The sequence below is a fragment of the Cynocephalus volans genome, chromosome 1, assembly GCF_027409185.1.
Source record: "Cynocephalus volans isolate mCynVol1 chromosome 1, mCynVol1.pri, whole genome shotgun sequence".
Lineage (NCBI taxonomy): Eukaryota > Metazoa > Chordata > Mammalia > Dermoptera > Cynocephalidae > Cynocephalus > Cynocephalus volans.
In genome coordinates, this window is record NC_084460.1 from 19,042,630 (window position 1) to 19,067,747 (window position 25,118).

At 39.0% G+C, this 25,118-nt stretch overlaps 1 protein-coding gene across 1 annotated transcript in view; it reads right to left on the reverse strand.

Annotated features, from left to right (window-relative positions):
• Nucleotides 1-25,118, reverse strand: part of PLCB4 (phospholipase C beta 4) — a 404,723-nt gene that overhangs the window by 246,887 nt on the left and 132,718 nt on the right. Inside the window, exon 2 of the mRNA XM_063092112.1 lies at nt 17,986-18,043. The gene's annotated coding sequence lies outside the window, so the exon portion shown is untranslated. The remainder of the gene's footprint in view (nt 1-17,985; nt 18,044-25,118) is intronic.

The following is a 25,118-nucleotide window of genomic DNA, read 5'->3' on the forward strand; positions in this document are numbered from 1 at the left end:
ATAAAACATGTTTTCGTTGTCTGTTCCAAGGGGAAAAAAAGATCTTATTCTTTTGCTTCTTCCAGGCCAACATTCATCCAAAATCATATAACCTAAGCTGCCTTTGGAGGAAACAGCATTTAGCCATTGATCTCATCTGACATTGTTAGTTTCCATAGAAACTCTTGTAGAATGCTCCCGCTTGTCTGGAATAAGTGCCTCTCCCATCAATTCAAAATGAGTCCAGGAAAGCCCTGCCTCACTGCCTGATCTGACATCTCCCAGCCCTGTTCTGTCGCAGGACAGAAAAGCATTTAAGTCAGTGTCTGTTACCTTTATCAGAAGAGTTATCTCTATTATGGACACACAAATGAAAAATTAAACACTGCCTTGTGCAATTAGCCTTAGTCTAAATAGGCTGTTCCCTGCAGGACTCTTCTTACAAATGTTTCTGAGATTCATATTTGAAAAAAATTTTAAAAAACAAACAAAAAAATACAAAAATTACAAAAGGAAAAGCCGGGATATTAGAAAAGGAACGCTGTGTCATATCAATTTATATCATTACATAATTACCAGCAGCTTTATAGGGTAATATAGTTGTTTATGCTGGAAGGTTATTCTTCCTTGCTCTGGGAGGGGGAGGGTAATAGCAGCAAGAATTGCAGGCCTCGGAGGAAACACAGTCCTATAGGTCATTTAGACGTTGTTTCAGCCATTGTTTTATCCCTGCTAGTATATCTGCTCAGTGTGACCAGATTCTCCTGTGCAAACATTAAAACATCAAGAGACAAAATTAATCTATGGTGTAAGATGTCAAGAAAGAGGTTATCCTTAGGGAAAGGACAGTGACCAGAAGAGGTCATGCAGGGGATCCTGGGGTATCAGGAACGTCCTCTTTCTTTATCAGGTTACCTGGGTGCATTCACTTCCTGAAAATCCAAAGAGCTATCCACTCACAATTTGTGCACTTTTCTAAATGTATGTTAGTTACACTTCAATAAAGAGCTTTTATTAACAAACAAATAACAGATTAACCAAGGCATCTAGGCAACAGAGATATGTGGCCTGGAATAGATAAAGGCAATCACAGCCTGCTAAGTTTCCTGCTGAACTAAACCGGAAAGGTAAGTTAATAACAAGATCCAGACCACTCGTGATAGATGCCAAAAAACAGTGACTGTGGAGTCTAAATTACACTCATTCCTCTTCAGTAAGAGTTTGCTCATGTTGTATGTCTTGTCCAAGCCTTTCTCACTCACTTAATGATGTAAACCAGCTGGTGTTTGTAGGGGACATTTATGGGATTATCTGCCCAACAACCCACCTCCACGTCTGGGAACTTTGCCAACCAAGGCTGCTGGGTTTCACACAGGCCTCGCTATCCATGCTAGGCCATTTGTTGCCTCAAAGGACTTTGAAAAGCTGGATTGGGAAAGAAACCAGTCACCCTGGGTGCCTGATGCTACAATACATATAGTTTGTTGGCTGCTGGAAGTCATGTTTTCCAGTACAGGGAGAAGTCTGGTCCATAGAAATAAAGTCAGTTCACATCAACTACAATCAAAAGGATCTTAGACACTATTATATACTGTTCTGTAATAGTACGGATCAATACATTTAAACATGAATGGCTTAACAGAAGCAATGGTGAAATAAAAGACGCCTGACTTTTTAACTTCCAAAGGTATTTTTGTCTACCTAACATCAGTCACTTGTGCCTGTGTACATTTGCTTGCCATCATCACCAGCAACTGTACTTCCTTTCAAATTCACATACAAGCATCCCTTCCCTGCCCAATAATGTCTTCTCTATTAGTAGAACTCAAATTCCAACAATTACCAATCGCACTGAGATCTATGTTCCATCGACCTCTTTTGGCTTGCCCGACCTCTGCGTGTCCAAGTGACGTGTATGTTTGTATCTTCTCTTCCTAGGTGATTGCACATGGTCCCAAAGCTTTAAATGCCATTTCTATTTCCATTACTCACATCTCCATCCCTAGCTCTCAAATATCCATGTGCTCCAGACTCATATATCTAACTGCTCACTTGACATTTCCACTTGAATACTTAAAAAGCATATTAAACTTTAAAGCAGAACACTTGATATAAAAAAAAATCCATATTTTTCCTCTAGTCTTTCCCAATTCAGTAAATTTCACACCCATTGTTCAATTTGGCACCCTGGGAGTCATCCTCAGTGCCTCTTTTTACCTTACCATCTGTATCCAATTCATCTGCTATTGCCATGGCTTCCACAGTCATTCCCAAACCTGTCTATCTTCTCTCCATCACCACCTCTGACACCTGTGTCTCACTAAACCTTTTCTCTTGTGCTAATAGCAATAGACTCCTGACTGCCTCTTCTGCCTCCAATCTTGTCTCCAAACTCCACACCGCCCATTCATTTTCCACCACAAGAGTGATTTTCTAAAACACAAATCAGATCACATCTATCAATGAATCCTCATTCCTTTTAAAAACAAACAAGAGACATCAACGATAAAAAAATCTCCTTAGCAAGTTCTAAAGGAGACCACTCCTAGCTGCTGCCCACCTCTCTGACTTCATCTACCCCTTGCTCCCCACTCCCACCCCACCGCCAGCTGTCATTTGAACACACCAAGTTCATATCTGCCTTAGGACCTTTGCATTTGCTGTTCCCTCTGTCTAGAAAGTTCTGCCTCTCGTTCTTCACATACCTGGTTCTTTTTCATCATTTGGGCATCACTGTCACCTTTGCAGTACAATCTGCCTTGATCACAAATCCAAATGAACCATCTATCCCACCTTCGTCAGCCTCTATCATATTATCCCATTTTATTTTCTTAGTGCTTATCGCTACATGAAATTATCTTGTTCTTTCATGTTTTACTTCTTTATTATCTATCTCCCCCTACTAGAAAATATTCCTCTATAAAATCAGGGATGTGTCTGTTCATTGCTCTCTTCCCAATGCTTAGAACAGTGCGTGGTATATGGTAGACACTCAATAAATACTTGCTGAGTAAATGATAGACATAAAATACACTTAGAAAACTAACCAAGAGGGAAATATAAAATTTTTCTAGGTCAGCATCATTATCATTTAATATTAAAACATTAGAAAGATGAAATCTGAAACTCATTTCTGGATTATCAAAATAAAACTAAAATGAGATACATTTTAACCATCCCAAGCAGACTATAATTTGGCTAAAAAGTAAAACAAAATCTGCTTCCATTTTAATATCACCAGCCTTTGATGATATAAATCACTGTCTCTAGCACTCTGGGCCATTAGTGGCATCTGGGAATGAATAAACCCTTTGATGCTGAAAGAAAAGAACTTGCTCTTACTAAGTTACATCCAGCATTGAACTCAAATAAACATATGACAAAGATTTTTCTCTCAGCTTTATCTTTTAAAAAATCTGAGAGTAGACAGACCAAAATAGGATTTTAGCAGCAAATTCTGCAAAACTAAATTAGACACTTCCAAATAATTTTAAGGGACTGTTTTTCTCCTGTTCTTGTTTACTTTTGTCCCTCTCAGAACTCATATAGCATACATAAAATGTATACTCACTTTAACTCTCCGGTTCCTATCAAAGAGTAATATTTGACTGACGTTGACATAGAATCTGTGAACCATAAATCTAATCTTTACTCCTTTACATGTCATCAAATGACCTATTAACTGTACCCAGCTGTAGCTACCACAGTTCAACTATATAAGTGAAGTTTACACACTTCTGTTAAAGAGTTCCCAAAATTTGGTTTTAATTTAAAAGATTTTGGCTTAGTCACATGAGCCAGGTCTACAATATGATGACAATCGACAGTTTTCTTGCTCATTCTTGCCTGCTGTCTCTAACAATGGACAATTGAGAGACAAATAAGCGATCTCTAGTCTAAAAGTAGATTAAAGCTTTAATCTTGAATCAAATCTATGTTCCATTTTGATGATCATAAAAATTTCATGTTGCCCTAATATAATATCTTGTATTATGAAAAACATGGGCAATCACCCCCAAATTGCCAAAATTATTGAGGTATTTGTTATATAATAGAATGCACCCATGTGACTAACTCTACAATAAAGATATTGGAGCCTTTTCCATCAACTCCAAAATTCCTTCAGATCCATTTGCCATCACCCCCCTCCCCAAACACACACACACACACACACACACACACACACACACACACACACACACACACACACACACACGCATCAGCCGCTAGCAACTACTAATCTGCTTTCTGTCATTACAGATTTGATTTGTCTGTTCTAGAACATTCTATATATGAAATGACAGAATTTATCCTTTTATGTATGGTCTCTTTCATTCAGCAGAACATTTCCATTCTTTTCAGGAAAAAAAAAAAAACTTAGAAGGGAAATTGCTTGTGTCATACAGTAAGTCTATGTTGAACTTTATAAGAGTTTGCCATAATTTATAAGAATTTTATGTAAAAATACCAAAAAATTGGTTTATTTTTGCTTTCTAAATATAAAACTTTAATACTGAAATTTTCAGACTCTACACATCAGTGTCCTTTCTCTGCCCTGCAAGATGCTAATGTGTTCTTTATCTCCTTGAAAATTTAGTGCACTGCAGCCATCTCACAACGGAGTTAAGGAGCAGCTGCTATATGCAGCATTTTCCATATGACATATGAACTAACGAGAGGAAGGGCTCCCTTAACAGAGCCCCACATGGGTACCTAGGACTAGCAAATCTGGTGAGAAGGAGGTAATTCTCTGTAAGAGGATTTATATGCAGCATATCCTCCCATATAAGGTGTTATAGCTGAATATTCTCAAGCACCCTCCCTATACAACACCCCAGAGACCATGTTCTCCTGACCCCACTCTCCTGTCAGAGCTTCATGAAGCCTGACCCCATGAGATAATGGCTGGAGGTTTCCACCAGACCATCTCATGCACAGAGGTTATATTCTAAGTAGGTTAAGGAAAAAAAAAAACTGATCTATCAGCTAGAGCTTCCCCTCACTAGGACCTCTCCCAGTGATCTGGATAGACCAAGCCATCCAGAAAAGTAAGACACCCAGGGTTTGTAAGAAATGTTCTGATTAAACTATTTATCCCAATTTGGGAATAAAGAACTACCCTCTGTAAATAAACGCACTTTCATTCCTTTCCAGATTATTTTCTGATTTATGAGTACAGGCAAAATTTGTTATGAATATAAAATATAATAGCCACAGAACTTTTACAGTCAAATAATCCTTGTCTCCAATGCCATTCACCTGAAAAGCTCTGTTTCCCCACCTCTTGAATTTGGGCTGGCCTGTGACTTGCCTTGGTGAAGAGAATGTAGCTTAAGTGCTGGGGTGTCCTATTGCCATCTCACTCTCAGTACTTTGCTACTGTCATGTGAGCAAGTTCAAACCACCCTGCCAGAAGGTAAGAGACACTTGCAGGAGAAATGAGATATCCCAGACTACCAGCCCTAAGCATACTCAGCAGTTAACCAGAGCCACATAAGTGGACCCAATGGAGATCAAAAGAACTTCCCAGTCAAGGCCAGCACAGATTGCCAACCCACTGAATTGTGAGCTAAATGAATGGTTACTGTTTTAAGCCACTACATTTCGGGGATAGATTGTTATACACCAAAAGCTAACTGATACACTGATCAGCTAGGGAAATAGTTTCTTTCACATCCGTAGTCTACAGATTCCCCTCCTATAACTTTTCCTTATCCTCATGGCCCTGACCTTTGACTCACTCTTCTGGCTCTTACTTCTTACTTTCTCTATGTTCTCCTTTACCCCTATGCTGTCTGTTATGGTCTGATTTATGTCCTCTCCCCACCCCAATTTCATATACTCAAGCCTTAACCCCCAGCACCTCAGAATGTGATCGTATTTGGAGATACGACCTTTAAATTGGTGAATAAGTTAGAATGAGCCTGCTAGGGTGGCTCCTAATCCAATTGGATCAGTGTCCTTATAAGGAGAGGAAAACTGAACATTCAAACAGACACCAGGGATGTACAGTGCCAGAGAAAACATGATGTAAGGACACAGAGGGAAAGCAGCCATCTGCAAGCCAAGGAAGGAGGCCTCAGGAGAAACCACACCTGCCATCACCTTGATCTTGGGCTTCCGGCCTCCAGAACTGTGGGTTTAAGCCACCCAATCTGTAGCATTTTGTTATGGCAGCCCTAGCTGATTTTCATTGCCTGTGAGGGAAAAAAGTGTGATAATATTCCTAACAACTTTTTTCTCTGATAATCATTCTGGTAATTCCTTTCTTATTCTTCAAAAAAAGTTTTAAACACAAAGAACCCATATTTGTTGCAAAAAAAAATTTTTAGTGTACTTAAGGCAGCAAATAAAAAATAACCTTAGCACTTTTGGGGAAAACATATAAAATAAAGAGGTAAAACTTCCACCCCCAATGCTGCCCTGAGAAGGAACCCCTGTTAATGGTGTGGTATGTCTCCCTGCAGCGTACACCTTAATTATTGGCCTTTCCCACTGCATGGTAACCTCTGTGAAAGACACTGAGCACATGCAGGGGACATGCGCCGTTTTGCTGGCTGCACAGCATCCTAAAACCTTTCCTTTGCAGAATTTCTTAATCCATTTTAGCAGCTGAAAATGGCACTACTCATGCCTGTAACTGATCTGAAAGCACACACATCCAAGGAAAGGAGGGTTTTTTGTACCTGTTTAAAGGGATTTAATTGTTGTTAGTCCTTCTACTCCTGTAGGGAAACAAATTCTCACAGTAGATGAACAAGACAGTAGGTCGTTGTCCACAGTTCCTCCGGAAATCCTAGAAAAAAGGCTGCTCTATGGAGCAAACCTCTCAGAACCACCCCTTTGGTTTATTTAACAAAAATAATGGCTGTCATTTATTGAGCAGTTACTATCTTTTAGGCACTCTCTAAGAGCATGGGGTTTGTTTCATTTTGTTGTTGCTGTTGTTGTTTGCAACAGATGAGACATTTTATCCTCACAGTGATGTTGTTAAGCTCCTGCCAAACCTGGAAGACCAAGCTATTCTGACCTTAGAGGTGAGTTCTGGGTGGTCCCTGAGTCCAGCCTGGTGACATCTGTTGCCCCTCAGGGATCTGCTTATTGGAGTTCTCTCAGCAGCCCCTGGAGGGCTCCCACCTGGTCCTCCGCCCAGGGTGGGCTGCATTTCCAGAGGCTGCACTCTAGCCTTTACAGTGCCAGAAGGGCTCAGGAGCTCTAGGCTAATTGTCATCCCCACACCTCTTATACCAGCATAGGCCCCTGGCAGGAAAGCACCACCCTCACCTGCACACAAAGTAGGGTCTCAGCTTCAGGAGGCCCTGCATGGGCCCAGAAGTTAATCTCCTCTACCCTCCTATCTGGCCAAGGTGTTTTGTCCTAGCACATTTCTTCCTACCCTAATTAATTTGTCTAATCCAAGCAGTTCTCCCCTTATAGTTATTGGAGCTTTTCACTCAGTACTCTAGGTTCATGAGTGTCTACTATATACACACATAAACACACATATTCTAGCTGTATTTTAATGAGGATCAGCCAAAAAACATGTCTCTTTCTCACATCTTTTCATTGTCATGGTGTCCAGAGTTTAAAGTTGTTTTCTCCACCACCCCGCCCTTGCATCCTAGAAGCAATCTCTCAGCTTCCACTAGATAAGGACCTTAAGGACCATCTCGAAATACATAAAGAGCAGTTGCTGAGGATTCACAGCTAATAGTTCTTTCCAAAAGGAAAATCTCACATAGTCTCTGCTGCTCTCAAAGGAATGGACCAGAGATCAAACATACTGGAAACATATGTGACTCATCCCAGCAACTGATTCCAGCAAAGTCACCTGCCTTCCTGCTTGCTCTGTCTCACTATAATTCTGACTTCTTCCTGTTTTTGATGCCTGTATCACAGCATTCTTTTACATAAAAGAATGTTTGTAAAATTGTTCATGTAACTGAAGACGATAACTACTACAGTGAGACATATGCATATGTCAGAAGAATGTCCAGTTATCACTGCAAATGGGAAGGTCATACATTTGCTCTTTTCCAAAAGGCTCCTGGAACATGCCCCCTTAAGATTCTAATGAGCAGTTTTAACCTAGCAGCCTGTGCACTGACTTTGACTGTGCTTTGAATACCACCAATGCAGTTCTCATGGGGTTCCTAGGAAGTGCTTTTAAGCAAGAGAGGCCTTTGGGTTTTAGCATGCGTATAATAACCCCACATGCAACCACATGACCATGCACTGGGGTTGCTGATTTCTCCTGAGTGCGATACCATGGTTCAAGAATAACTACAAGATAAAATAATAAAAAAGCAGAAGGAGGAGGAGCCCCAATAGCCAAAATAATTCTGGAAAACAACAGAGTTGAAGGACTCACATTTCCCAAATTCAAAGCTTACTAAAAAGAGATAGTAATCAAAACAGTGTGGTGCCTGCATAAGGATAGGCATATAGAACAATGAAATTGTATTGACAGTCAAGAAATAAATCCATACATCTACAGCCAACTGATTTTTGACAAGGATGCCATGATTACTTAATGGAGAAAAAGTCTCTTCAATAACTGGTACTTGGATAACTGGATATCCAACATGCAAATGAATGAAGTTAGACCCTTACCTCGTATCATATTCAAAATGGATCAGTTACCTAAATATAAAAGCTAAAATCCATAAACCCTTAGAAGAAAACATAGGGGTAGATTTTAGGGTAAATCTTCATGACCTTGAATTCTTAAATATAAAAACAAAATATGAATGTATCTTAAATATGACAATGAAAGTGGGAAGAAAAGAAAAAATAGATAAATTTGACTTCATCAAAATTAAAAACTTTTGTGCATCAAAACACATTATCAAGAAAGTGAAAAGCCAACCTATGGAATGGGAGAAAATATCTGCAGGTCATATATCTGATAAGGATCAAGTACTTAGAATACATAAAGAACTCTTACAACTAATCCAACAACAAAAAGTCAAACAACCCACTTAAAAAATGGGCAAAGGATGTGAATAGAACATTTCTCCAAAGAAGATATACAACTGGCCAGTAGGCAAGTGAAAAGATGAACAACATCATTAGTCATTAGGGAATATAAATCAAAACCACAATGAGGTGTCATGCCTACTAGGAAGGCTTGAAAAAAAAAAAAGACAAAAAGAAACAGAAAATAACAAGTGTTGATGGGGATGGAGAGAAATTGGAACTCTTGTGCATTGCTGGTGGAAATGCAAAATAGTGCAGCCACTATGAGAAACAGTTGTGCAGTTCCTCAAAGAGTTAAACAGAGAAGTACTATATGACCCAGCAATTCCACTCCTGGGTAGATACCCCGAAGAACTGAAAACAAGGACTCAAACAAATCCATATACACACGTATTCGTAGTAACATTATGCACAATAGCCAACAGATGGAAACAGCCAAAGTCCATCAATGGATGAATGGATAAAAAAATTATGGTATATATACAATGGACATTATTATTCAGCTATAAAAACAAATGAAGGACTAGTACATGAATAAACCTTGAAAACATTATGCCTAGTGAAAGAAACCAGACACAAAAAGTTACGTATTGTATGACTCCACTTAAATGAAATATCCAAAGCAGGTAAACCCATAAGTTAAAAATGCTAATTGGTGGTTGCTAGGGGCTGGGGGAAAGGGAAAGTGGGCAGCAACTGTTTAATGGGTATTAAGATTTCTCTGGGGGTGATAAAAAAGTTTTGGAACTACATGGAGGTGATGGTTCCACATGATTGTGAATGTACGAAATGACACTGAGTTGCTCACTTTAAAATGGTTCATTTTTGTTATGTGAATTTCACTTCAGTTCAAAGCAAAAAAAAGCAAAAGAAAAAAGAAAAGACCAGGCAAAGCAAAACAGGTTTTCAAGTCAGACCGAAGCCCCTGTGAAAGGCAGAATGATCACCAGGAAAGGCATCAGAGCTGGTGAATGTGAATGGAGGGAAAAAGTAGGAAAGGGGTGAGCACATGAAAAGGAGGTGGTTCAGAGACAGAGATGGTCTTCCTAACAGAAGACAGCATTTCTACGCAGTCTAAAATCCACAGAAACATCCCAGAGGGCAGAGCGCCATTAGGTAGAAAGGCCCCATGTGAGGACAAAGTGGGACCTGGAGCTCCTCAATGCTGGTCCTTTGCAGACCTTTTATTCCTTCACATGTCTACAGAAGAAAGAGCAGAAGCCTACAGAGGAGGAGAAAAAGCGAGTTACTAGAAATCAGTTCTCAGCCTCATGAAACAGTCTTACTCTACATCAACATCAAGAGGAAAGAAAAGGAAAATGGGATGAAGATACTGAGTATTTACAGTCAGACAAGTCCTATATATGCAGCATCTCCTCGTCTATACTTCCAAAAACCAATGAAATAGGTGATACTTTGTTCATTTTACAGATGGGAAAGACAAGGCTCCAGTCTTGTGAGCTCAGATTCTCCCTACCTTATCATGGTGTTTCCAGCCAGGTCATAAGTTTAAAAAGTCGCCAGGAGCTACCATCTAGTTTTTCTGTAAACTTCTAATTGTTTGGGGGAAGTGGATTTGACTCCTATTTTTCTTTTAGCTCAAAAGGGCTCTTTTATATATCTCCAGTGCAAAAATGTATTGTATCCATCCAATTCTAGACCACTGTGTAAGTATTATTATCGGGGAATACAAAAAAAAAAAAAAAAAAACACACTACCATAGTATCAGTTTCTTGCAGCTTATTTTTCACAAGAAGATTGCTTTCTCCTGGCCACCTGAATGTACCCTGTAAAACCACAAGACTTCCAGCCATATGGGAAAGGTCAGGAGATCGTGTCCGCACTCCACTGGCAGAGACACTGGAGTCTTCCTCAAACTGGTCTCTTTCTGCTTTTGTGACACTTGATTTTCCCCACAGGCCACAAAATATGGAAAGGAAGGAAACAGCTGATCTGCGAGGTGGTTGCAGCCCAAGGTCACTGGCTGGTTCCTCTCCTGGGAGAGTTTATTTCAGTCCTCGGTCCTCAGCAAGCTGCCCTTTTCCACCTGAGGACAGCAAAGACAAGATGCCTGCTCCTCTTTGCATTTCATAAAAGTAGTTAAGGACTTTTCAAATGCAACAATTTCCACTGGCTTTAAACATGTTATTGATATATCAATAAATAAAAAATTTTTTAAAAGAACAGGGGAGCTATATTGAATTCACTTATTTTTTTTCCTCTCTCTTATGGAAACAGACCAAGCAAAGCAAACATTTCAATTACTGGGGGGAAATCTGTATTTCAGGTCTGGAAAAGATTCAGGGTGCCCAATTCAAAAGAGGGCATGTGGAACAGTAAGGGGACAAAAATCCGTCTTTGGAATAAGAAGTTCTTACTGTCACCAGCACAAGGGCCCTTGGGAAATAGCACAGAAAGCAATTTTAATATCACAATGACATCAACAGTAGGCTACTCACAAGCACTGTGTGAAAAGCCCAGTGAAAGAAACTATAAAACATAAGGGTAACAGCTAAAACTTTAGACTACTTTTTTATACTGGACTGTTAGATCTTTTCCAATTTCTTCAGACCTTGGGGGAAAAGTGAAGCTGGCACAAGTAATAATGCTCACATACCCTTTCTAAAGCAGGACTGAAAAACAGAACAAGCTTTAAGCATTTGCTAGAGTAGAAAACTGACATTTTGTTTTCAAATGTATCCACTACAACTTATGGTTAATGTTTCTCTAACATTTGATTTTTAAAAAAAGAAAAGTTGAAAGTTTACTTTTTTACAGTATATACACTCATACAGCATATGGGTACACCCATATACCTACTGCCTAGATTCTATACTTAACATTTTATTCTACCAGCTTTTTTGAATATCTAGTCCTTTACCCATCAGTCTATCTATTCATCAGCTTTTTTAAAAATGCAAACCACAGTAAATAAGTTGCGGAACTCAGTGTACTTGACTTAAACTCTTACACAGCTGGCACATTAACCTTTTCTAGCTGAAGGTTGTGACTCTGCAAGAGGAAGGAGGCAAAAAGAAAAGTAAGTGAATACTCCTTATGCATTTAGTTTCAGGGCCCAAGTTGAGGTAAAGATAAGACTCTGGCAAAGTACAGTGATCTTCCTTTGAAAACCAGGAAGAATAGTATTTGTCACAATGTTGACCTCAGCAACTGTTAGGAAAGTTCTCTCTCAAAGGTCATGGTATTGGCTCCACGACCTTCTTCACTCCTAATTAACTTGGGAAGAGAAACCCAGTTGGCCATGGAAAGCAAGAGAAGGAGCAACGGAGAGCCATCATAGAAATGTAAAGATTGTGAGAAAAACCCAGCAGTTGGCCAAAGTGGATGTTCTCTCTTCTGAAGAGGACATCCTTAGGTGGTAAAATCATGCCCTTTTGGTAAGAGGAGTATGGGGTTAAAAACTCTTCCTCCCCTTTGTTTTTGTTCTTTTGTCTCTCTCTCAATTCCTCCACACATCAGGAAAGGGAGGAGAATCTTTGGGGCTGGGGCAAGCCCACCACTTGGGAATGCCTCTAACAGTAAAGAAGTGAAGATAATGAAAAATAAAGGGGGGGCCAGGGTTGGCCAATAGGGGCCTAAGCAGAAGACTTTAGATTTTATTAAAGGCTACCCAACCCAGCTTACCAGGAAAGAGAAGAAAGGAGAGCCACCGTGCAGAAGTGTGCCCAGGAATGAACGCTGTGTTCATGCTATATAGCATCCCAGCGAACAGCTCATGGAGGCAAGATGCATACAGCAGCAGACAGGGTCGCTGTGGCAGATGGTATTTTTCCAAAAATAGCTGCAACATTCTCTTCATACAATGTGAATTTAACACTCCTCTCCCTGAGAGGTGGACTCTTAAGTCTCCTCACCTAGAAACTGATCAAGCTTTTGACTCATCTGGAACCAAAATAATGGGATGGAACTGATGAGGCACGACTTCCAAGGCCAAGTCATAAAGTGATGCTACTTCTACCTTGCCAGCGGGAATAATCACCCTGAAGCCCATGCAAGTAGCACCTGCCCTGAAACCACCATGCTATAAGGAAGCCCACAGCTGTCCATGAAGAGTGACCATGTGAATAAGCCCTGAGACTATGTGAAGAGAGAGAGAGATGCTGGGCCAGCCACCAGCTGCTCCAGCCTCTTGCTTCAGTCGCCATCTGTCTGCAACTGCATGAGGAGCACCAAGCCAAAAATGCACAGCCAAGCCCTTCCCAAAGTCCCAACCCACAGAACAAGTGAGGGGTAAAAAGGGAATTTCTGTTGTTTCAATCCACTACATTTCCAAGTGATTTTTTACACAACAGTAAATAACCAGAACAGATCCCAACTTATACACTGGATCATGGTAATACCTCATTTCACACAACGTAAAATCCAAGTCTGAGCACACTCCAGCTTCATGAGTTTACTTGCAAGTCCCCAAACTTTTCCAAAATCTCCCCCCAACACACCCTTTAAAATCTTTCTAAATTCCTCTTAAAATTTTTCTACATTCTACCCTGTTTAAGACACATATTCTTCCAAAAAGTGACCTTAGAATTCTTCACTCCTGAAGGTTATCAGTGACATCTTAGCTGCCAAACACAATTGTTTTAATCCTAACTCTTGCCTACAGGGCATTAAGTCCAAAAACAGAAGCAGCAATGGCACACCAAGGACAGAGCAGCTCACTTTCTTTGGACAGCAGTGCTGCCTTGCTTCTTTGCTGAATAGAGCAACCAAGCTGAGAGAGTCAGGAGCACAGATAAAGAGTCTTATCTCAAAGAGAGTAAAGCCTTTTACCAGAGTTTTTCTATAACATTCCAAAGTTGCACTGCTCAATAAAATGCTTCCTGCCAAATGTTACTTCTGAGCACTTGAAATATAGCTAGTCTGAATGGAGATTTGTTGTAAGTATAAAATACACACTAGAAGAACAAAATGTAAAATTTCAATAATGTTTATATTGATCAAATGTTGATATGATAATTTGGATAGGCTGGCCAAAATATATTATTAAAATTACTTTCACCTATAATCTTGGACTTTCCAGCCTTCAGCTTAGATTGCTATAAAGAGGCTCCAAGAAAATTTAAATTTTTATATGTTGTTCACATATTTCTATTGAATAGTGCTGGTCTAAGAAAAATGAAGGAGGACTTGTGGTTTTACAGCGTACATTTTGTGCTACACTGATTGAAAGGGAAACACCATATATTCCACTAAAAAAGTTTGTGAAGACAAAATACTTTTAAAGGCAAAGGTGAACTATTAGGAAATAAAAGATTGTTAAAAGAGATAAGAAAAAAATAATAAAGTGAATACATAATAAATTTATGCATGCCTGGATATGTTTCTAGCAAAAATAACTGACAATCATAAAATCACACGGTATCCTTTCCTCTTTTCTCAGGGCACTGAAATTATTATCCATGCTGGCATTCATCTAAAGAAAGCTTTAAAATTCCAGATTTTATTTTTCCAATGCTAATATATGTAGAGCTTCTGCTTGCTGGAAATTACCTAGGTATCTCCCAATGCTGCATTCACTTAAGAACTTAGATTTTCGAAGCAGTACCTCACTACATTCTCAAGGGAAGAAAATGAATTTTATACAGCTTCTGAAAGTGCTTAACTTAAACCAGCAAATGGCCTAAGGGACGAGAAATGTGCCTGCAGGAGTGAGGATGCGAGGGAGACGGCATGTTGCTTGGTAAAGCAGACTCTCTCAGCATCTTGCCCAGACACCATTGGGTCCCTTTAACTGTCCTGAACGCTTGCGCGCTTGTGGTGCTTTGCTTCTAACGAATGTCACCTACAAATTTCTTAAAGAGGAACACCCTTCAACCACCAGAGCTGCTTCACCTGCAGATGCATGGTGCTAAAGTGCTTGTAAGTTTGCTGCTCCTTTCTCACCTGCCCACAGCCAATGACTGATGCAGGAATGGGATAGCCCAGCTCCCTTGCCTTGAAGTGGAACAGTCTCCAGAGAGCAATTATGTCCCAGAGCTCCCCCAGGGATCAGGCTAGGGCAGGCACTGTGCTTGAGCCATCCCCCTGCTTGGTTTTTTCCCTTTCCCTTCTTTCCCCTCACTGACTAGTTTCTACTGGGAGCCCTGCCTTAATAAACCCCCTTAGGCAGAAACCCTCATCTCAGGTCTGCTTCTGGGGAGCTCAACTCAAGACTTGTGGCATGCATGAATGTGCTCTAAAAAAATGTGAAACCATAGGTTTCTGTATACTATGAATAAGAGCTTCTATAACACTCAAGAGTTTGAAATGACTGCAGTATCCACAGTATAATAAGCAAGAAGCATTATTGTTCCTAAAAAGCGTTTCAGCATCCATAGAATACAGGTCCTAAATGTAGAAAAAAGATGCTAATATCTGGCACCACATCTATGAGGGTACTTCAAAAAGTTTGTGGTAAAATAGAATTAAAAGATAACACAAATCTTTCCATGAACTTTTTGAAGACCCTTTGTGTGTTTGAGAGAAGTCAAGCTAGTGTGTAAGTCCTTAAGAGGTAAGAGGAAAGAGAAGTCGACATTCAAGTTTGGTGAGCTGCATACCTAACACTAATGCTGTAAATTCTGCATATAATCAATATTTGATAAAAACAATTTAAAATCATTCAGAAAGGAAAAAAGTACCCCCAACATTAGGTAGATTTTTCAGAAGAATAGTATATCTTCCAAACTAAAATACTACAGGGGAGAAGCTTTCAAGAGTTGCTTTCTTTTCATGAAACTTGAAAACAGCCTTTGGTTTGGGTAAACTAATAAATTCCTCTTTACCAAGAGTTACTCTGAAGCTAGCAATGCAAGGGTGAGAATAATTCACCCCAAAATAGTCATTTTGTTCTCTATATAAGTATTTTATATTTTAGGAGTTTACTGACTGACACTAATAGAAAGCTAACTGAATTTGACATAGATAAGCAGGACCTAAAATACACCTTCAGTCATGATAGGAATTAAAATATATTCTGAATGCCTACTGTGGATGCAAAAGGCCTGAAAACAAAGTGTGCAACTAATATACAGTCAGGGCTTCTCACTGTTGGAATCGCTGGAAAATAAAACAGGCATTTCAAGACAAAACCAGAGAAGTTCAGGTTCCAGGGTCTAGATGTTTCCAATTTTGAGTATGGGAAAATATTGTAAAAGAATCAGATTCCAGCTCAGTATTTTTAAAAAACAACTCATAATTCAAGATACCCAACAACTGAATAGTGCTAGAGTAGAGGCCAAATGTTTTTACTTTTAGGAGATGATGGAGGGAAATACAGAAGAATTATCTGTTTGGGAGGAAGGCAAGACTAACACAAAGATAACGACCAACAACCAGGTGACATTTGGGGCACCAAGTCCAACTGGGTCCTGTTGGGCATGGAGAATGAAAGAGGAGCCCACATATTATGTTTGCTGTCCCAGGACCTGGTGCCATCCAAAGTCTTTGTAAAATCAAAAGCACGACATTTATATCACTTAATATAGAGGAATTTCTTCTTTGAACTTAAAATATTTAACAAATAACTTCTGAGCTCTGTTGGGGGCTGTTTTTTGTTGTTGTTGTTTTTTTTTTTTGGACTCTTGAATTAAGTGTTTATATTCACTAAGCACATAATTCTTCATAAGAACCATTTATAATACAGCTGATGAAAAATGACCTATTTAAAGATAATACCACTATTATACGGGAAAAGCGGATAATCCAGAAAGATGTAATAAAGAGTAAAAAGCAGATGATATGTGTATGCTGATTTAAAGTCCCTATAAAATTATTCAGTCCCCCACCCACAACTCTGCTTGACTACTAAGACATGGTTTATGAGTCCCCCTTGAGGAGAAGTAAAATACAGTGCACTTGACTAAAAATAGGAACACTCAACAATAAATCTACTTTCTTGATATTCTCGTGTCATCATTAAACACTGATCACACGGAGGAGTGTTGGGTTCTGCGATCCTTCTCTCCCCTCACAGAAAGGCTGGAAAAAAAATCAGCCACAGGCACTGCCGGAAGATAATGAAGTATCTGTCATGATATGTAATACACTGAAGAAGAAAATCATTGATTTTAAGTGTTTGGGACCTGGAGTTCACCCTCCAGGGGCAACAGTAAAGTTGCTAGTTCATAAGAGCACCATAAAATGACTTGTTGTCCCTTAAAGGTAGAAATGATACATAGTACAAGTGTTTTTACTTATAACAGCAATTAGAAAATAGCAATTTGATTGAGGGGTCAGAAAATAAGTCTCTCATATTCACTAGGATTCTGGCTCTAGACTAATGCACTGGCAAGTTATAGTTTAGAAATAAAACAAATTGGCCAAATAAAGATATTTCTGGTTCCCATTTTAGCATTGCATTAAAGGTTCATAAAATAGAATGTTAGGGGATTAATGGAAGAATTTATTTATTATATACATCATCCCCATAGGTAGTTCCCCCAAAATGCAGGATCCTAGCTGACAATGAACACAGCTGTGATTTTTTACATCAGTGGAAATCTTCTTAACCAAATCTGCATAGGACTTAAAATAAGTCACACACATTTCTCTTGAGAATTGTAGAGAATAACTTCAAAATCATCTGATGCTTACTAAATGCGGGTGATACCATCACAAACAGCAAGTCCAAAATCTAGCAAGAGGGGAGGTTCCCAAGGTTGTAATGGAATTAAAAATCTTCAACTTAGAAAATGCTGGGAGAGGGCCGAGCCCGTGGCGCACTCGGGAGAGTGTGGTGCTGGGAGCACAGAGACGCTCCCGCCGCAGGTTCGGATCCTATATAGGAATGGCCGGTGCACTCACTGGCTGAGTACCAGTCATGAAAAAGACAAAAAAAAAAAAAAAAAAAGAAAATGCTGGGAGACTATGCATCATGCTCCTCCACATCAAGGAAAACGTCTGTGGATCAGTTTTGGAAGGCATTTCAGAAGGGCATCTGTGTGAATGGATGGATTCATTTTTCAGACTGAAAGTTCTTGACCCCCACAACTAGCAACTCTTCACCACAGGCTGCAGAGTACTCACCAGGCAGCTCTGGACCTACTGCAATTGATGTCCTCTTAGTCAAACTCTCAGCCGTCCTCTGTGAAGCAAGCAGACACAGACAAGAGAAAAATCAATGTGAAGGACTTTCAGAATTCTCGTGGAGAGAGACAGCTCTATGTACTTCAAAATCAGAATCTACAATATTTTTTAAAAACACGTCATAAAAACACATTACTAAATTAGTGATGTCAGCTGCAAACAGACAACAAAGACACACAGTCATCAAACAGAAAAATGACTGCTGCACCATCTACAGAGTTTGTACACTCTCTCTACAATGCAGCTCATCTACTACTCAACCTCTTAATCTATTAAAATAATTAAGCAGCAATTGAACAAAAAGGCTATCTAAAATCTTCTCAAAGTAAATATAATTGCCTTTTCCTGATTAACAGTAAAATGTCCTTAGATGAACTGTAATTGGAAGAAACCTTTCAAAGAAGCACAGTGCTGAATAGGAAAGCTTTACAATGCAATTTTATCTATCTACAAAAAGAGTCAATACTTTTTTTATGTATTTCTGTATTGTCTTTGTTAATAAGTTACTTATGCCAATTCCGGATTTGACATTGGAATTCTAGTTTGGCTGAAATTTAAATTTCAAGATATAGTGGGAAGAAAAAGTTCCAGGTGGTGAAAGAAATACATAGAAGTAAAAAGAAGCCCATTTGCGTGCGGGAAGAAGGTAGGGGCAGAAAAATTGGCAATCAAGACCTGGGAAAATGAAGTCTATAAAGTTTGAATTTGAATTTGTGAAGGTTATCATCTCTGAATGGACATATCTACAGCACAGTCCCTTAATAAGGTCCCATGTAGGCTGGTACATCCATACAAGACATGATCATGCAATAAAAAAGAAAGGAACAAATCTGGATCTATATATGGACAGACATGGAAACAAATTCTCAGGTCACAGTATTAATTTTAAAAAACTGAAGTAGTAGAGCAATACAAGTATTATGACCCGATTTTGTTAAAACAAACATCACTAATCTAAATGTAAACACACAGATATAAATATAGTTATATGCAAAGAATATATCTGCAGGGATAACAAGAAGCTCTTGAATGTGGCTGCCTCTGGGGAACCTGCACTAAGGGAAGGTTAAAAGGGGGGGGGCTTTGATTTTAATGTAACATTTAAACATTATGTAATATTTCACCATAAAATACATTACTTTTATAATTGAAATTAGAAAAAAAATTCAGTTCATTCCAAACTCTCTCTATAAAGAAACAACCCATTTTAAATATACAGAATTAGAGAATATACAGCATCATGTAGGCTGATTTAGTAAATATCTACTATGACCCAGCCTCTAAGCACTGATTGCATTATCATATGTAATCCACACTAAAACCCTAAAATGAATGTACTGTGACTATTCCCATTTTATAGAAGAGGAGACTGAGGAGTTGAGTGAATATTCAAGAATCACATGGAGCTGGCCTTCAAACCCAGCACCCTGACCCATGCTTAGCCCAGATGGTACTGTCTCCTCCATGGTATTTACTATATTTCCATTATTACATTTATATTTGTAATTATGTGTTAATATGAGACTGAAAATTGCATGAAGACAGGGATTATGTGGTATTTAAAACCATTTCCCCAGCACCTAGCTTAACACCTGGCAGATAGTAGGTGCTCAATAAATCTTTGCTGAATGGATGAATAATAATGTGAAGTTAAACTACGTAATTATTTTATGTCTCTTGGTGCTATAAAACAGGCTGAGTTCCAGAAAAACTCATTGGTTAATGGCCTTGCCATCCTATGCTCCTCATTTTGAGAAATCACTTGCTGCCCAAGTCTTTTTGTAATCAAGAATTAAAACCGGACACGTTTTTCCTCCCTTTCTCTAATTCCCTAGTGACTATTCAGCATAAAACTGCCACATTGGTCCATAAACCATTCTAATTCTGTACATAGCTAGAATATTGCAACATTTGAGAAAGCCAATGTTGAGATACTTAACTACAAAGAAGTTAAGCAGTATAAGCAGTTTGTTATGAACTATTCAGCTACTGGCATATCCTAGGCAAACTATTATAACTGACTTGGTGTTGTAGTAATATGTGAATGAAGCCCTCAACCCACCAACATTTTCACCAAAATATTATTATTCTGAGTGTTGAAGGGTATAAATGTAGTCTTTGGTAAAGGAAGGACTATGTGCACAAGAGTATGTGTATGTATGTGTGTGGGGGGGGTACACATGTGCACTGGGGTGTTTATGTATATCTCTCTGTGTGTTTTGGTTCTTCAAAAGAAGAAAGAGATTTTTCCAGAATATAGAAGGAAACCTAATAGTTAAACAAAACCTCCTTGGTGCTAGTGTAAACAAAAGCCATTTTTCATTCAACCAGGCTATTAAGAATGTTCATTGGGGGAAAATGGTCTATTCAACAAGTGGTACTGGAAAAACTGGATATCTACATGCAAAAGAGTGAGGGTAGACTCCTACCTCACACCATACACAAAAATTAGCTCAAAGTGGTCAAAGATATAAAGCTATAAAATTCCTTAAAATAAATATAACATAGGAGTAAATCTTTCTGACCTTGGGTTAGGTAAAGGTTTCTTTGATATGACACCAACATGACAAAGAACAAAAGAAAAAAACAGATAAATTGGACCTCTTTAAAAACTTTGATGCTTCAAAGTACACCAGTAAGAAAGTGAAAAGACAATCCACAGAAGAGAACATTTTTGCAAATCATTTATCTGATAAGGAATCTTTATCTAGAATGTGAGAACTCTAACAACTGAACAACAAAAAGACAAATAGCCCAATTTTTAAATTGGGCAAAAGATCTGAATTTCTCCAAAAAAAGATGTATAAATACATGAAAGGATGATCAACCATCAGGAAAATGCAAATCCAAACCACAATGAGATACTACTAGGAACAATAAAATCAAAAGACAGAAAATAACAAGCGTTGATAAGAATTTGGAGAAACTGGAATCCTCATACACTGCTGGTGGGAATGGAGTGAAGAAGCAGTTTTGGAAAACAATCTGGTTGTTCCTCAAATAGTTAAACATAAAGTTACCATATAACCCAGTGATTCCACTCCTAGGTATGTACCCAAGAGAAATAAAAATATATATCCACACAAAAAATTGTATGTAAGTTTTCATAGCAGCTCTATTCATAATATCCATCAGCTGATGAACAGATTAACAAAATGTGGTATATCCATACAATGGAATATTATTCAGCAATAAAAAAGATGTAAATCAGGTACATGTGACAATGTGGATGAACTTCAAAAAACATTATGCTAAGTGAAAGTAGCCAGTCACAAAAAACACCTATTTGTATGATCCCATGGAAATGAAATGCGCAGAACAGGCAAATCCACAGAGACAGAAAGTAGATTAGCAGCTTTCTAAGACTGGAGGAGCAGGGAAGACAGGGAGTGAACTGCTGATGAGCACAGGATTTCTTTTTGGGGTGATGAAAATGTTCCAAGAATAGATTGTGGTGATGGCTACACAATGCTGTGAATAAACTAAAAGCCACTAAACTGTACATTTTAAGTGGATAATTTTATGGCATGTAAATTATATTTCATTAAAGGCTGCATTTCAGTGAATTTGCCAGTGAATATTAGCTTTTTCTTTAAAATGATAAAACACATTCTCAAGAAAACATAGTAAGTGGTAAATATTTACATTTAAAAAAAATTTACTGTTGAGTTTCTCCATGGGATTCCCTGTGATGGGAATTACACAATTGTATTTTACCCTTACCAAAGAAGAGCAAATGTTTCCAAACCATAAGAAAGCACCATCTTTCTACAAATCACCACTAATGATGCCACAGTGTTTTGAGACAGAGTTTTATTTCAAAGCAAGGGTGAACTTTGGCCAAGGATGAAGTTTTTATTTCTCAGTAGGGGAAGAAACCTACAAATATTTGAGGGTGACAGCACCAGGTCTGTTTAGTGAATCTATACATTGAACACAAAAAACCAGCATTTAATGCCCTCTCCAAGATATTCAATTTTTAAATTTTGTTTACAAGTGAAGAATAGCAGGGCATGATTGAACCAAAACAGGGATCATTTCACTGTGACCTACTACCGAACATGGAAATTATTGTTTTGAAAGCAAATAGAATGTTAGAAAACAGTTGTGTCAGTGAGTTTATACAATGTAACAAACCACCTGAAACCTTTGTGGCTTAAATCAATAACCATTTATTTTGGTTCACCTGGTGATCTCAAGTTTGCAAGAATGGCAAGAAGGCAGGCCCCAATGTACAAGCACTTTCCAAAACTCTGCTTGTCACATTTGCTAATGTGTCATTGGGCAAAGTAAGTCGCATGGTCAAGCCCAAGGTCAAAGGCTGGAGAAGTCATCCCACCTCTTGTTGGGGCACTGCACATTGCAAAGATGTGGACTCAGGGAGGGGAAGACCTTTGTGGCCATTTTTACAAACAACCACAGCATTGTTCCCCAGATGGAACACATTCCCACTAATGGCCCATGGAGAGACACTTTATAGTTTATTATTAATGGTGCAGTTTATATGTCTTATCTTAAAAAACAGGTATCTTACAGTGGTATGTGAAGAGGTAATGTACGGTGCATGTACATTAGCACTTACCTTCTATTGATGAGAAATGGTTTCATTTTTCTATTGCCCATAGGTACATTACTATAGTTATAGTTATTTATAGCTATTCACCATAGTAACATTATGCACATGCACATTACTATTACATTCTTACTGGTAGATTACTACTACATTTTCTTTGTAGTTATTTACCACAGTTATATTTTGTTTTCAAGTAAATATATTTAAGTGGAAATGATAAGTAATAAATTCAGGTGAAACACAAATTTAGCCAAATCCATAAAAGTGACTCAGGAATAACCCGTTTAGAATTCACAATGTACAGTGTACAATGTAGTAGTAGTACAATGCTTCTCAAACTTTCACATCCATACAAATCACTACTGGTTGAAATGCAAATTCTGTTTGAGTATAAGTCAAGGTGGGGCCTGAAATTCTGCATCTCCAACAAGCTCCCAGGTGATGCTGCTGCTGCTTGGTTCCAGAGCACACTCTTTGACTAACAAGCACATGGAGAAGTGCAAGGGCCTGGCAATTAGCACAGCCCAGCACAATAATTTACCAGCTGCAGGGTCTCAGGCAACTCACTCCACATCTCCGAAACCACTCCCTTATCTGTTAACTACAGGTGATGGGTATTAGGGCTCATCTCAAAAGTCTGGGTAAGAGTGAAACACAAGGCACCCAGGCAACACACAAGGGATCAGATTCCTAATTTGTTCTCTTTTATAGTTTGATAACTTCCAAAAAAGCCCTCAAATGGAATAGTAGGTTAAAAAAGGAAAAATGGGTGGGCCAAAAGGACATCATGTTATCCCAAACGTATCATGTTACCACATTAAAAGTAATCAAATCTTACAAATAAGTTTCACCAATGCAATCATATTTGATATTTTCACATATAATATTGATATGTTTATATCTTCTCAGATTCACTCTACAGATATTTACTGAACACCTTGTGTGTGCCAGACACTGTTCTCGGCTTTGGGGATAGGGCAGTGAGCAAAACACACAAAACTGCAGGATTTCAGAGAGCTCACACCTCCAGTTCTCTCTCTGCCTCCCAAACTGCTCACACACACTCGCGTCCTCTGGGCTGCAGTACAGGAGATGCTGCTCACGGGCCTTATCTGGCCACATGTATGTGACATGACTCCACGGTGAGTGAGCTTTTAAAGTGTGAGCTGACTGAAAATTTTTTAAATGGTAGATTTCACATACATATCTGGACTGTCAGTTTCTCTTGGAAATCCGGATTGTTTAGCAACACTAGACCCAGAATGCCGCAGGTAATTCAGCCACAGCTGAGAGGCAGCCGTGCCTTCAGAGAAAGTCTGGATCTTCCCGTTACCCACAGCCCCAACCTCCGGAGCACTTCCTCTCTGCCAGCTCCCACACCTGCATTCTCCTCTTGCCCATCACTTGAGTTAGTGATTCCTAAATGAAAGGCCTGGTCAGCAACATTTATGAGCATGGAAGGAAGGGGATTCCACTTTCCTCTACTTTCCTTTGCCATCGGGAGGCAAATGCCCAGCAAGAGACCTATTTAGCCATTCATTTACCCCTCCCTAAAGCTAGAACTGCCAGTTTGTGAAACCATTTTAAACTCTGCCCAGAAAACTTACAGCTCCTGTATCTGTCATTTACTGTGGCTAACCACTTCTAAAACATAAAACTGGAGGCCCTTTATAGGAGCTTATTATGAGTTATTTTATGGATGTTTTTTTTTTCTCTAAATAATGGTAGTGGCATGGCAGTTACCAACCTACATTACTTCTGCCTGGTTTCCTTACAAATTGCCACACATAGTGACTTAAAACAACACACATTTATTAGCTCATAATTTTGTAAGTCAGAAGTTCATAGACAGTTGTTGGGTTCTCTGTTCAGCGTCTCACAAGGCTGAAATCAAGGAGGTGGCTAGGCTTTATTCCTTTCCGGAGGTTCTGAGGAATAATTCACTTCCAAGCTCAGCCAGGTTGTTGGACAACTTCATCTCCTTTTGGTTATATGGCTGAGGACCACTTCCTTGCTGGCTGTCAGCTGGGGGCAACTCTCAGTTTCTAGATGCCACCTAACACTCTTTGTCATATGGTCCCCACCATCTTCAGGACTAACAATGGAGAATAGCCTTTGCATGGAATTCCTCTCTCTATCTCTCTCTCTCTCTCTCTCTCTCTGAATCTCTCTCTTTGGTCACTTTTAGGGTCCACCAAGGACAAGCTATCATTTTTAAAGTCTACTGTGCCATGAAACATAACTTGGTCACAGCAGTGATATCCCATCACAGTCACAGTCCTGGGGATTATACAGGGTGTGTACACAAAGGGACGGGAGTCTTGGGGGCAATCTGAGAATTCTGCCTACTACACCTAACTTAGCATTCACCTGTCATCTATGTAGCTCAGGTGGGATATGAAGTTAGGTCACAAGGAAAACTAACTGGCCAGCAGAGAGGCAAATGAAAACGAAAACCAGAGGTCAATTTTTAACAAGTTTCCCATTCATCACTAGAGTA